Source organism: Nomascus leucogenys, chromosome 1a, assembly GCF_006542625.1.
Source record: "Nomascus leucogenys isolate Asia chromosome 1a, Asia_NLE_v1, whole genome shotgun sequence".
Taxonomy (NCBI): Eukaryota; Metazoa; Chordata; class Mammalia; order Primates; family Hylobatidae; genus Nomascus; species Nomascus leucogenys.
In genome coordinates this window covers 3,583,835-3,598,038 of record NC_044381.1, presented here as the reverse complement: position 1 = coordinate 3,598,038, position 14,204 = coordinate 3,583,835, and the positions used below count along the sequence as shown (strand labels likewise).

The 14,204-nt window shown below is 42.6% G+C and overlaps 1 pseudogene; it reads left to right on the top strand.

Annotated features, from left to right (window-relative positions):
* LOC100602888 overlaps positions 1 to 14,204 on the top strand; it is a 152,836-nt pseudogene that overhangs the window by 125,460 nt on the left and 13,172 nt on the right.

The window sequence follows — 14,204 nt, the reverse complement described above, 5'->3', positions numbered from 1 at the left end:
TGGCTTGAAGGTGAGGCTTCACCGGGGACCCGCCCCCTTCTTCCCAGGAGCCTGTCTGCCTCCAGTCACTGTTCATGCCTTCATGCCAAGCGGCACCTGCAGGCCAGTGCTGGGCTGTCCTCAGCCACCCCTAAGCCTCCTTTTCATGTTTGTCAGAGCCCAAAGTCTAGAGGAGGTCGAGGTGGCAGGGGACTGGTGTGTCAGCACTGCCGCAATCGTGTGCATACCTGGCCAGACTGCAACAGAGCCTGGACTCGGCCCCAACTTAGCTCCAAGATCGAAGTGGACGCCAACAGCGGGGAGAAGCCAGGCAGCAGCAGCAGGAACTTCCCAGCCTGCCAGGGGCAAGGGGATCCTCCTGGGCCCCCAAGAGCGCAGAGATGCCTGGGTTCGCAGCCACCCTGCAGCAGCTGCAGCTGCACCCTAGAAGCTCTTGCTCCAAATTGGAAGGGGCAGGGCTCTCGCCTGTCTCCAGGTCCCAACAGCTCCATGGAGCATGCAGCCCTCGTGGCGCCTCCTTGCAGCCTGGGGTGGGGGCTTCATGTCCTCACTGGGCCCGGGCCTACGCCTGGGGCAGGGGTGATGTTGTCACGAGTTCTCCCTGGGGCCCTAGTGCTCAGGGGCGGCACGGGGCTCCCCCTCGTCCTGCTTACTAACTCCTGCCCCCTGGAACAGTGTGTCTGGTTCACTTACTGGGCTGAACCTCTCCAATGAACAGGACACGCCCCCTGCCTCAGTACCGCCTCGCCGGCTCACGGCCATGCCTGGGGTTAGGGGGCGCCTCCAGGAGCAGATGGCAGGCGCGGGGCCTGACCATCAGGACTGCCTGGCTTAGCGGTCACCTTAATGTGGGGCAGGTACTGGGGATAGGGTGTCCGGCGGCCCCATACAGAGCCTCTTCCTGAGACGCAGGAACTTGGCGCCATCGGCGGGTTGGGCGCAGTGCTCGTGTCGCTGGGCAGGTCCTTGAAGTGGGTGCCACTCCCACTTCTTGCCCTGGGCCCCTGAAGCGGGGCCCCAGCTCCACGTCTCGAGCCCGGCCCCCATGCTCCGCGTGCAAGCGCGGCACCGCCCTGGGCCCAGCTCTGCCCTGGGGACCCTCTCTGCCCATTTTCTGTGCCTGACCTCGCTAGTCTCCCTCCAGCGGGTGGCTCGGCCCAGCCCTATTCCCAGGGCTCCCAAGGGTGGGTTCTCAGGGCAGCGGGTTCCGGGGGCGCCCACCTCAGAGTCTGTACCTGAGCACCCGCGAGCTACTCCCGTACCCCACTGCAGCCGGCGTCATGGCAGCGGCTGCTTCGCACAGGCTGCCGCTGCCGTCATTACCATGCTGACCATCGCGTAGTATTAAACAAGAGATTGCTGGCTCTCTCAGGACCATCTTCAAAAGATCAAATGAACTACATCCAGGGCAGTTTATACAGCAGATAAATGAATTCATACACTGGCTTTTATCTCCTCATTTATCAAATACTCACCCTGCTGACCTTAACTAGCCTTCTGGGTCTTATGGCATCTCATACCCAAAGTTAACAGGGTTGCCCCAGGGCAGGAGGAGAGAGGCACAGTGTGCAGGCCTGGGGTGAGACGTTGTTGCACCGTGCCCATGCGAGGTCAGAGGAGCCCATCCTTTGGCACAGTTGGTGCAGAACACATGGCTAAGGATTCCAGAGGCAGGTAAGGAAGATCTGGGATGGCACTTAAAAGGTGATATACCACCTAAGGCACCAAAAAATATTTTCCAGTTCCCTTTTCAGAGTATTATGCATGGATAGTCTGCGTCTATCATGCTTGAGCAGGGCAGAGCCGACTGAGTGATATCAGGGACCCCAGCAGTGAATGGCCTGTGGTCAATTGTTTTTTACAGAAATCGGAGGTCTGCGCTCGCAAAGGATGAGCGAAGGTAAATGTAGGTAGAATATTGCCATAAGCAGTGAGAGCTCCCTTTTTGCTCCTTTCTACTCTGAGTCTACTAAATACCTTGTTGCCCATGGTACTACTGAGAGACATTATTTTAAAAGAAATCCATTGTACTGAGTGGACAAGCTGCTGAATTCTACTGTGAAGGTAACGAACGATTTGTTCCTAGCCTAATTATGCACCAACCTAAATTTCCCACTAAAGTTTCTTTTGCATAGTTAGAGTTTTAGGCCTTCTGGCCATTCCCAAAAGTATATTTGACCCTGATGGTCACTGGTTCATAGAAATACTATGTAGATCAAATAAAAATATTTCAAATTAGCATACGAGATAACCAAATTTTTTTCAGAAGCCAAGTAAACAGCGCAAAGCATCACAGAGAAAGAACTTATGTAGGAATATTACCATAACCAAAAAATCATGTCAGTATTTTCATGTGCCCCTGTCCTTATCCCATTCATATTTCAGTGATTTCTTGCTCTCTAATCCTCTTTCAGTTCCCCAGTACTCATTCTTGATATGTCCTCTGCATCTCTGTTTATACCTGCAGCTCTTGAACTCATCTGGCTTATGCTGTTAGGATAAGGCTTGATTTCTGTATTTATCTTGTTTCATAACGTTTGTCAAACTCATGGCTCTTTTATAATAGGCTGCCTCTATCAAGCTCATGCCTCTTCTACACATCCTGACTTGTGTTGTCAGGGATATGCAGTATTTCCATCCCCTGGCCCAATTATGGGTTGTAAAATTTAGTTCGGTCCTGGTAGAATCAGGACTTCACTGAACCAGGCAAAGCTATTCTCTCAGAATTATGTGTACATAGTACAGTACATAAAGAGCCATTAATTTTTTTCAATTAAGACACTTTTTGTTTTAAGTGGCCAAAAGTCCCACCAAAAGTCGCTTAAGAAAAAAGAATATTTCTGACTAATGTACCTGAAAAGGCTAAGGATAGATTCAGCTTCTCAGACACAAATGGATTTCAAGGCACTTATATTGGATTCTGATGTCTCTCTATCACTCAGCTTGGCTCCATTCTTAGGTAGCTTTTCCCTCATGGCAGCAGTGTGTTTTCTAGAGAATCCAGATTTATAGACTGATAGCTCCATCCCCACTTCTCCTTTGCCACAGTTTAAACAAAAGTCATAGGCTTGACTCGTTGGGTCACGTGCTTAACCCTAAGTCTGTCACCAAGGCTAGGGTGATAAGATGCTGTGATTGGCTGAGACTGAGCCCCATGTTGAAAGCATAGTCAAGACCACCTAAACCACAGGAACTGTGAGTAAGAAACAGATGCCTCACAGAAGAAAATCTGGTGCTGTTACTGTAAGGGCAGCCATTCGCCAGGTAGAACAGGCATGAGATAGCCATCATGGTTGCCTTGACTCATTCATTCTTCCCTCCAATATGGCTTTCATAGGTCCAATTCTTAGGCCAACCACTATAATATCTAGTCTTAGCTTGACACACCTGGGAATGCTCCACAGATTTCTTTACAGAATCACAGACTTTCCCTTACTTTTTACCAAAGAGCCATGGTCTGAAGTGCACCTGTTTCCCCTCTCATTTATACTTAAAAAAGAAAAAAAACTATTACAAATACAAAAAGTATCTAACCATAGCCTATGGAAAATACAAGCCACGCTACTTTGCTGGGGTTTAAACCAGTAAAATCAGAGACATAATGAGCATGCATCTTTGCACAGATACCACTTTCCACAGTGGTTAATATGCCTGCATTCTGCTGGGGTGGAAAATTGTATCAAATCAAAATCACAGTGAGAGATCACCTCACACCTTTCAGGATGGCTGTTATTGAAAAAATAAGACAAGTGTTGGTGAGTATGTGGAGAAATTGGAACCCTCGTACATTGTTAACAGGAATGAAAAATTATACAGCTGCTATGAAAAAATATATGTTGGTTATTCAAAAATGTAAAAATAAAACTACCATATGATTCAGCAATCCCACTTTGGGGTATTTATCCAAAAGAATTGAAATCAGGCGAAATCAGGATCTTTAATAGATGTTAGTAATCCTATATTCATTGTAGCACTATTCACAATTGCCAAGATATGGAAACAATCTAAGTGTCCATCAACAGATGAATGGATTTAAAAAACGTGGTATACGGTGAAACCCCGTCTCTACTAAAAATACAAAAAAATTAGCCGGGTGTGGTGGCGGGCGCCTGTAGTCCCAGCTACTCGGAGAGGCTGAGGCAGGAGAATGGCGTGAACCCAGGAGGCAGAGCTTGCAGTGAGCCGAGATCACGCCACTGCACTCCAACCTGGGTGACAGAGTGAGACTCCGTCTCAAAAAAAAAAAAAAAAAAAAAAAGTGGTATATACATACAGTAGAATATATTTTGCCTTAAAAAGAAGGCAGATGCAGCCATGAAGTAGAATGAGGTCATGTGTTTTGTGGGAATATGGATGGAGCTAGAGGCTACTATCCTTAGTAAACTAATGCAGGAACAGAAAACCAAATACTGCATATTCTCACTTATAAGTGGGAGCTAAATGATGAGAACTGATGAACACAAAGAAGGAAACAATTGACACTGGGGTCTACTTGAGGGTGGAGGGCTGTGGGGAGAGGAACAGAAAAGATAACTATTGGCCACTGCACTTAATTCACAAGTGATGAAATAATCCAGACAACAAACACTCACGACATGAGTTTACCTATGTAAAGAACATTCATATGTACCTCCAAACCTAAAATGAAAATTAAAAAATAAAATAAAATCATACAGGAAGCATTGTCAAATATTAAAAACAGAAGGCAGAGCATGACATGTCTGCAATATGTGATAATATAGATGAACCTTGAGGACATTATGCTAAATGAAATAAGCCAGTCACAGAAAGACAACTACTGCTTGATCCCCTGTATATGAGGTATTTAAAGTAGCCAAGTTTATAGACTCAAAGAGTGGAATGGTGATTACCAGCAGCTGGGGGAAACATGGAGCATTACTAACCAATGAGTATAAAGTTTTAGTCAAACAAGATAAATAAGTAGAGCTCTGCTGTACAACGTTGTACCTTTAGTCAAAAATAATGTACCCTCGAAGATTTGTAAGAGAGTAGATTTTATGATAAGTGTTTTTGCCACAATTAACACATAAAATAACCATATAGAATTTAATTTTAAAAGAAATTTGTCAAAAACAACTAAGCCTCAAGTCCTGCTGTATATAAGGAACATATAAGAAATCAAAGATGCAATTTATTCCTAGACACACACCCTTCTCCTGTTAGGAACTCCCAACTATACTGTTATGCCACATTTTCAACACTCTTTGTGGCTGTAGTGACATTTTTGAATCTTTGCTTTTGTTTCCTAGTTCTTGGAGTTACATATGTCTCCCATCAGGTTAGTGTACCCTTGGTTGTTAATTCTGGTAGAACACAGCACATTAAGACACGAAAGTTGCTTAACTGTCAAACAGCACAACCTGTATTCCCCACCCCCAACACCATCCCACTTCTCTCTCTCTGTCGTTTATCTTTCTACCTTCCTTCTTCTCTTTTTTCAAAGGAAGAAAACTTCTTAATGGGGATGAGTAGCTCTTTTTTTTCAGAATAGAATAAAGACAAAAGATTCTTCTCAAAGTGTCTGATTTATATGAACTGTATTTTCAGGCCTTTCCAGATGTTGCATGCACTGTGGTTGTGGTGTTGGTAAATGTGAAGGATTTCCCACATGAAGAATGGTAGAAATTGGGAATGTGAACTCAGGAGAAAAAACACCCAGACTGTTTCTCTTATGTGCTCATAAAGACACCCTAAATTAACTTAGAAAATAGAAGCCACAGCTGATGAAAACACTGGAAACTATCCCTAGCTCCCCATTCAACAGATTAGTTGCCTGATCAATCTCCCCGACCCCCTGACACACACAATGTATCTCAGACCCAGAGAGATGCCAGATTTTATCTGCTTTAATTATTTTATGATGCATTGCAGAAGGATATTTAAAATTTCTAAGAATTAGAAATAAGAAATATGGTCCAGCCAAAAATTTTTTTAAAACCCAGGCAGTGGGCTCTTTGCCCACAGCTTTCCATCTGCCCCAGAAATGGTGCCCATCTGCACCACACTGTTTGTGGCTGCTGGGTTTTAATTGGTACTGAACATGCAAAGCGAATGGCACAGACACATCATCCTGTTTGAGAGCTGAGGTGGTTTTCAGTGGATAGAGAGAAGTTTTCAACTCAGTCATGCCACGTGGAGGACTATCTTTGCCCTTGGGGTTTTCTTTATGGCCAAGAATCTTTTTGGCCAAGAATCTAGAACAACTAACTTAGTACCCAACCCTGGTTGCACTTTAGAATCACCTGTTTAGCTATGGAAATAAACAGGCACTAGGGTTATCCCTAGATCAAATGCATCACAATTCAGAGGCATCAGCACTTTTTAAAAATTTTCCAATAAATTCTAAAAACCATAGTTTTCTAAGCTATTGAAAAATTTTCTTTCTGTTTCTCCCTCCTTCTCCCCCTCCCTCTCCTCCTTTCATTCTTTGCTTCATCTCTCCTTTTCTCCCTCCCTCCTTCAAATATAAGTTTGGTGCAAAAGTAATGGCAAAAACTGCAACTCCTTTTGCATTAACCTAATAATAGGCTGTTGTGACATGATTATTTCCACAAGAACACTCCCATTCTCATTCTAACTGTTTTAAAAAAGCCATTTAAATCTACAGTGTTCTATTTCCAAACATTTTCTAGGATTATAGCAGGCTTGTTTTCAATATATGTATTAATAACATGATGTGAAGCACTATTTGGCTTTACCAGTGAACCATCTTGGCTCTGGCCCTTGGTAGAAGCAGAAGATTAGGAACTGAGTGATGAAGCTGAAGAAACATGGACAAACGACTTTTCCCATTTCCTCTTCATTGTCGTTGATGCCTGCACCCACATATAGGGCCCTTTAGAGTACCAGGCCCTCCAGTTCACTCACTGATTAATTTATTCATTAAATAAATAAATGTAGACAGATCTTTTTCACCCTAACAATATTCCTGGCCCCATGCTAAGTGTTAAGTATACACTGATGAATAAGATAATTCTCCTGCTTTTAAGTGAATGAAGCGTAGATACTTAATTGTAACACAACGTTTTGCATTCTTAAATGGAAATATTTGAGCACAATCTTTTTTTTATTATACTTTAAGTTCTGGGGTACATGTGCAGAACATGCAGGTTTGTTACATAGTTATACATGTACCATGGTGATTTGCTGCACCCATCAACCCCCATCATCTTCTACATTAGATATTTCTCCTAATGCTATCCCTTCCCCTACCTCCTACTCCCTGACAGGCTCCTGTGTGTGATGTTCCCCTCCCTGTGACCATGTGTTCTCATTGTCCAACTCGCACTTATGAGAACATGCGGTGTTTGGTTTCCTGTTCTTGTGTTAGTTTGCTGAGAATGATGGTTTCCAGCTTCATCCATGTCCCTGCAAAGGACATGAATTCATCCTTTTTTTATGGATGCATAGTATTCCGTGGTGTATATGTGTCACATTTTCTTTATCTAGTCTATCACTGATGGGCATTTGGGTTGGTTCCAAGTCTTTGCTATTGTGAACAGTGCCACAATAAACATGCGTGTGCATGTGTCTTTAGAGTAGAATGGTTTGTAATCCTTTGGGTATATACCCAGTAATGGGATTGCTGGGTCAAATGGTATTTCTAGTTCTAGACCCTTGAGGAATCGCAATACTGTCTTTCACAATGTTTGAACCAATTTACACTCCCACCAATAGTGGAAAAGCATTTCTATTTCTCCACATCCCCTCCATCATCTGTTGTTTCCTGACTTTTTAATGATCACCATTTTAACAGGCATGAGATAGTATCTCATTGTGGTATTGATTTGCATTTCTCTAGTGACCAGTGATGATGAGCTTTTTTTCATATCTTTGTTGGCTGCATAAATGTCTTCTTTTGAGAAGTGTCTGTTCAGATCCTTCACCCACTTTTTGATGGGGTTGTTTTTTTTTCTTTTTAATTTATTTAAGTTCTTTGTAAATTCTGAATATTAGCCTTTTGTCAGATAGATAGATTGCAAACATTTTCTTCCATTCTGTAGGTAGCCTGTTCACTCTGATGATAGTTTGATTTGCTGTGCAGAAGCTCTTTAGTTTAATTAGATCTGATTTGTCAATTTTGGCTTTTGTTGCAATTGCTTTTGGTGTTTTAGTCATGAAGTCTTTGCCCATGCCTGTGTGCTGAATGGTATTGCCTAGGTTTTCTTCTAGGATTTTTATGGTTTTAGGTCTTGTGTTTAAGTCTTTAATCCATCTTGAGTTAATTTTCATGTAAGGTGTAAGGAAGGGATCCAGTTTCAGCTTTCTGCATATGGCTAGCCAGTTCTCTCAACATTTATTAAATAGGGAATCCTTTCCCCATTGCTTGTTTTTGTCAGGTTTGTCAAAGATCAGATAGTTGTAGTTGTGTGGTGTTATTTCTGAGGCCTCTGTTCTGTTCCATTGGTCTATATGTCTGTTTTGGTGCTAGTACCATGCTATTTTGGTTACTGTAGCTTTGTAGTATAGTTTGAAGTCAGGTAGCGTGATGTCCCCAGCTTTGTTCTTTTTGCTTATGATTGTCTTGGCTATGCAGGCTCCTTTTTGGTTCCATATGACATTTAAAGTAGTTTTTTTCCAATTCTGTGAAGAAAGTCAATGGTAGTTTGATGGTGATAGCATTGAGTCTATAAATTACTTTTGGCACCATGGCCGTTTTCACCATATTGACTTTTCCTATCCATGGGCATGGAATGTTTTTCCATTTGTTTGTGTCCTCTCTTATTCCCTTGAGCAGAGGTTTGTTGTTCTCCTTGAAGAGGTCCTTCACATCCCTTATAAGTTGTATTCCTAGGTATTTTATTCTCTTTGTAGCAATTGTGAATGGGAGTTTGACAAAATTCAACAGCCCTTCATGCTAAAAACTCTTAATAAACTAGGTATTGATGGAACGTATCTCAAAATAATAAGAGATATTTATGACAGACCCACAGCCAATACCATACTGAATGGGCCATTCCCTTCGAAAACCAGCACAAGACAAGAATGCCCTTTCTCACCACTCCTATTCAACATAGTATTGGAAGTTGTGGCCAGGGCAATCAGGCAAGAGAAAGAAATAAAGGGTATTCAGTTAGGAAAAGAGGACTTCAAATTGTCTCTGTTTGCAGATGACATGATTGTATATTTAGAAAACCCCATCATTTCAGCCCAAAATCTCCTTAAGCTGATAAGCAACTTCAGCAAAGTCTCAGGAACAAAATCAATGTGCAAAAATCTCAAGCATTCCTATACACGAATAACAGACAAACAGTGAGCCAAGTCTTAAAGACTGAACAGGAATTAGGGCAAAAAACGAAAAGGGGCATTCCGGGTAGAGGGGAAAACAACTAAAAGCTCAGAGGTGAGAAATGGTACAATCCCTGTAAGAATGTGTGAGTGTTCAATGGGGCTCAAGTTTGGCTTGCATGTTGAGGACTGGCTGCTGACTAATGACACCAGGCTGCTCTCCTCACTGCTGCCTGTGAGCGCATTTGAGGCTTTGAATTTTGATTTAGAGCCTCACTTTGGATGATCCTTTCAACAAAATCTAACTGCACTCCAATTTTTTATGTTTATTCCATGTTTCCGTGTTTTGTTTTTTTCTTTCTTCCCTACAGGCTGGTGGGTATTGGGTTTGGGGTGGGTGAGGACTGATGAATTGAGTCCCCATTTGATTCACAGACTATATAGCACATACAAAACACACCCTTATTAGGGAATCTTAATGAGGGATACAGGCTTTCAACCTCTAGTGATAAGGTTGCCAAGCCTTTCTGGAGTTTGGGCCTGGGAATCTGAATTCTTAACAGGTTCCCCCAAGTAAACCCTTAGCACAGTCAGATTGGACAGCACTTCCCTAGTGCCCAGTGCTGATCTGAGAAGGTACATTCAGGGCATACTAGCTAACATTTATCTAGTAGTAACAAAATGCCAGGAATCATTCAAAGTGCTTTTTAAAAATTAACTCACTTAACCCTCATAAGAACCCTATAAAGCAAGCTTATAACTATGTCCATTTTAGGCATAAGGAAACTGGGGCACAGAGTTCAAATGACTTGTTTGGATCACACAGCTAGTCAGTGGCAGAACTAGAATCAAAACTACTCCGATTTCATACCCTAGATTGCTTTTGTAAATTTTCAAGGCCATTAGCCAAGCTGATATGAAATACCTGCTATGCTCCAGGCACACTCTATATTGCAGTGGATACATAAAGGTATTAGGTTGGTGCAAAAGTAATTGCGGTTTTTGCTATTAATGGCAAAAACCACGATCACTTTTGCACCGGCCTAATAAAACAGAGCCAGTGGTGTGCTGGTAAACACATTATATCTGGCTGTCTTGGTGGGGGGAAGGGTGGAAACATGATTTGTAATCTTTGTCAGTTTCTATGGTTCAGATGTCACTGACCATGGAATTGGGAAGAAATGTGCACAGTGCGCTCTGATAAGCTGTTATGAGCTGGCTCCAGATCACCAACTGATACCTCCCCTGCTCACTTGTGACTTTCTGCCTGGTGTCAGCTATCACAACAAATGCCATCATGAAGGCACCAGCCAGTGGCTAGGGAAGAACAGAGAAGGAAAATCTATTTTCTTAAACAGCAGGAGTGTCAAGAGGCTTTGGAGATCTAAAGTCGTGCTCTTGGTTGGGATAGTGAGAGGACCAAGGAAACTGCATTTCAGCACTTGGACAGCACAGCACAGAGTTGGGGGGCCACCTGTCGGGGGAGATCAAGGGTAGGAGCTCAAAGGCCTTCCTGCCCGCAAATATCCTTCTTGACAATCTCCTTACAAGTTTATTTATTTATTTACTTATTTAGAAACATGATCTCACTCTGTCACCCATGCTGGAGTGCCGTGGCATGATCTTGGCTCACTACAACCTCTGCCTCCCAGGTTCAAGTGATTCTCCTGCCTCAGCCTCCCAAGTAGCTGGGACTATAGGTGCCTGCCACCACGCGTGGCTAATTTTTGTAATTTTAGTAAAGATGAGGTTTCACCATGTTTCCCAGGCTTTTCTTGAACTCCTGAGCTCAGGTGATCCTCCCACCTCAGCCTCCCAAAGTGCTGGGATTACGGGGTGAGCCCAATTTATTTCAACTCAACTTCATTTCCCCTTCTTTCTCTCCCCACCCCAGGTCAAATACAGGTCTGCAAATTTTCTAGAGAGAATTTCTTGCCACACCCTATAGACCAGCTGCCCTTCACATGTGCAAACATTCTCCCAAGGGCTAACGCAGAGGACCCATGAGGCAGCCTCAAAGCACATAACAGCTATGGAGGGCCTGGGGACTCAGATGACAGACAAGATGCATGGTGATTTTTTGTGCTATTTTAGGTACCAGCAGTGTTTCTATGGAGTCAATCTGTCCAGTCTCTGGGGTGCCGTAGTGGATGAATACTTCAGGCAGCCAATAGTAGTAAGTGTGCTCTCTTTGCAGGCTTTCTCCCATGTTTATATATTGATTCATTCATTCACTCGCTCATTCACTGGCATGCACTGTGCTGCCAGGTTCTGTGCTAAGCCATCACAGAATAGGAGAAATAGTTCCCTAGAGCACTGTGTTTTCAAGTCTTCTAGCTCTAATCTCCGCCATCAATTAAGAAAATCATCAGACAACGATACTGTTGAAAGCAAGGGAGTTTTTAAACCACCTTTCAGTAAGTAACTTCCAGTTCCCCACTGCCCTGACCCACCCCATACACAATTCAGCCCTTACATTTGTTCAATAATTCACATCCTCCCATTCATTCTAGTGGCCCAAAACATAATAGAAGAGCGAGCATCATATAACAGCTTAGGACAGGAGCTTTGCCGTTAATCAGATTTAAATTTCAGCCATGGCCCCATTTTGCCGTATAACCTTGGAAAACTTTAAGTTTTCATCATCTGAAATTCTTTCAGTTGTAAGTGGAAGAAAAATCAAATTGGCTTAAGCTAAAATTGAATGACTGTCTTTCAAAAATTATAAAGCCTGGAGACAGAGTTTGCCTCTAGGACCTGTTGCAGGAGCTCCAAAAATGTCACCAGGTTGTGATTTTTCTATCCTTGTCGCTTATCTCCACTTCCTCTGATTTAACTCTTTTCCTAGACAGACTTTCCCTTCATAGTAGCAAGATGGCTACAGAAACTCCAGCCTTGATTCTTATGACTCTAAATTCCACAGGAAAGCCTGCCTTTTCCTAATAACTTAAGCCAAAAGCTCCAGATTTAGTTGAGGTAGTTTAGTTAGGTTATCCTACCTTGGATTATGTGCTCATCCATGGACCAATCACTGTCTTCAGGGGAAAAGTAGCGCTTTGACTTGCCAGTCGGGTCATGTGCCACACCTGTTACTGAGGGTAGACTAAGTTCACATGGAACTTTTTGGACAGAATGTGGAGAAGAGATAAATCTGCACTGCTAAATAAATTCTGGATAGTCCGAAAACACACACACACACACACACACACACACCCACCCCAAATGCCTGCTCCAGAGATTTTTAAAGAGTAAATGATATATCCTAGTAAAGCCCTTAGCACTTAGTAAAGCACGAAAAGCACTCAGTGCTTAACATAGTAGGTACTCATAAATGTTTTTATTGTTAACGTTATTCTCATTAAGCTCATGCTTTCTAAATCCCAACTCCTGATGACTTAAAATTACAGGAGAAAAGCTAAACTGCGAATTTCCTTGAGCTCAGTTTATCTTGGCAGAAAGGTAACATCTTTGATTTTTTCCCCCAAGGACACATTTGAGGTTAGGATTTCGATGGCGCAACAGTCAAATACACAGTAAACTTTATGGATGCAGAAGAGGAAGATCTACACGGGTTTGTGCAAACCAGTGTTGCTCTTGATGTTTAAAATCTTCCCTCTGCATCTCCCACCCACAAAACTTCATTGCAGACTTTTGCTACTCACACAGGGGAGAGATTTTAGATACTGGTCACATATGGGAATAATGTGTCAATATTAGCTTCATTTATTGCTAAATAAAGATAATGATGTCTCCTTCCTAGGATATTATCCCCATTTTATAGATGACACATATGAGGCAAAGTGGAATGATATGTTGCATAAAGTCACAGAATTAAAAAGTATATTAGAACTAGGATTTAAACCTTTCAGAAGGCCCCAAAGTCTGTGCTTCTAGCCACTCTGCTTTGTACCTCTAAAGTGACAGCATATATGTGAATGCACTTAGGCCAGTGAATGTATTAAGTAAAGAGCTACAACTTGTTAAGTGCTTTCTACACACTAGGTACTGTGCTAAGTGTTTTAGAGGCACCAGCTGATTTCTAAAGAGGGCACTCAATAAATGTTCATTTGTGTCCTCTTCCCCTCCATTTGAAAAGACTCTGAAATGAGGATTCCTACCTTGACTTGGCTCCATTTTTTTAGATGGTGGTATGAATCCCTTTGAGGTGATCTTTCACTAATATTTTGTCTTTTTCTCCCTTAGAAGATTAATAGTCATATTTGTTTTCTGGACAAGAAAGTTAAGACTTAGCCAGGTGGTTGTTTGCCTGGAGCTACTGAGGAAGCAAGGGTGAGAATTTAGAAGGTGCATCTGGCTAATGAAAAAATCATCCAACTTGACATCATGATGCACAAAGGGTGTCCTGGATGTTAGGATAGGCCAGAACATGCTGCAGTAACAAAAAGAAACCTCAGTGGCTTCTAATAACATAGGTGTCTTGTTTTCTGCACGATGTATCCATCATGCACCACCTTTATCTCTACCATGCATTACCCACACCAGTAATTGGGCCAGTGCAGCAGCTTCTATCTGAAATGATGCTGGTCACTGACGAGAAAGAATGAGTGTGTCAAAGTATGCAAGGACAATGAAATCTTCTGCCTGGAAATGGCACAAGTCACTTCCGTTCACATTTGATCAGTTGAAGCAAATCACGTGGCAGTACCTGAGCTCAAGTGGGTGGAAAACTGCAATCTTACCATATGCTCAGAGCAAGGGAAATGGCATTTGCAAACGACTTTAATAACTATCAAAGATCCAGACAAAATCAACTTTGATTAGCTTTATTTATTGCTCTGAACTACCTCCTGAATCCTAGGGAATATTTTGAAAATTATGTCTATGTGGGTTTTCCACTGATGTCATTCATTCATTTATGCATCAATTCAGCAAATGTTTATGGTGATCCTAGTATGTGCCAGGTACTGTGGTGGTGCTAGCACATGTGTGGAAAG